The sequence below is a fragment of the Aedes albopictus genome, chromosome 3 (genome assembly GCF_035046485.1).
Source record: "Aedes albopictus strain Foshan chromosome 3, AalbF5, whole genome shotgun sequence".
NCBI lineage: Eukaryota > Metazoa > Arthropoda > Insecta > Diptera > Culicidae > Aedes > Aedes albopictus.
The window spans coordinates 149,944,679-149,945,620 of record NC_085138.1 but is presented as its reverse complement, the minus strand read 5'-3'; positions in this window follow the sequence as shown (position 1 = coordinate 149,945,620).

Below are 942 nucleotides of genomic sequence, written 5' to 3'. Positions count from 1 at the left end.
ATATTTGGCAGTTTGAAAAGATTGATGATAGATCTTATCAACAGCTGCCAAGCAATACATACCAGACAGACATCAGAGTGTTTGATTCTTATCATAAAATGTGCATATCATTCTGGCGGCCGTAAATTCTATGGATTTTCAAAAGCTAAAACTGCTTACAAATAACAACAAATATTATTGTATTTTTATTGTAACAACGATTCATTTGACGTCATTCGATTAATTGGCTTCTTTAGCGCTGTTGAAATAATTGCATATTCTGAATATGCATTCCAAACTGAGCCGGAATCCAAATTTTCATGAGTTTTGGTGCCCGGGAACCTATTTAAAAATCAGTTTCAAGTTTGTATGGGAGCGATTTGTCGAATCACCCCTCGTCGCATTTTGTACTGGGTGGAGCTGTCAAGCAGTTGTTCAGCTGTCAAAAGGTGATTTCAAAAAATCTTTTTGTTATTGATTTTAGGTATGAAAATAAAGTTCTAAAAATCTGAAAAAAATCATGGTGGCTTAAAAAAAGGTGCTCTTTCGTATAAAATCAAAAAATCAAAACATTACTCTAAATTTAAAAACCCAATTGTATTTGTATTGTAAGAACAATGAAATAACATTAAGATATATTGTTTTCTTTTGAAAATTGCCCTAAAAATATTGTTCGTGCAGTTGAAAATCGGAATTTTTGACACGCGAAAATTGATTTTTCTCCTAAACCATGTGTCGGACGTACGTCGGGCACAGTGCGCTGGATAGAGGCCCAGGTCCGCTGTCCAGCGCACTACGTCCGACGTTAGGTTTCACGTATGGATTTTGAGAAAATTCGATTGTCGGGTGTGGGGAATCTTCGGGTTTCAACCGCGACGACAATATCTCATAGAAACACAATACATTCTATTGTTTTTCGCGAAAAAGTGTATGAAAATTTTCTCAAAATTTTATGGTTAAGAT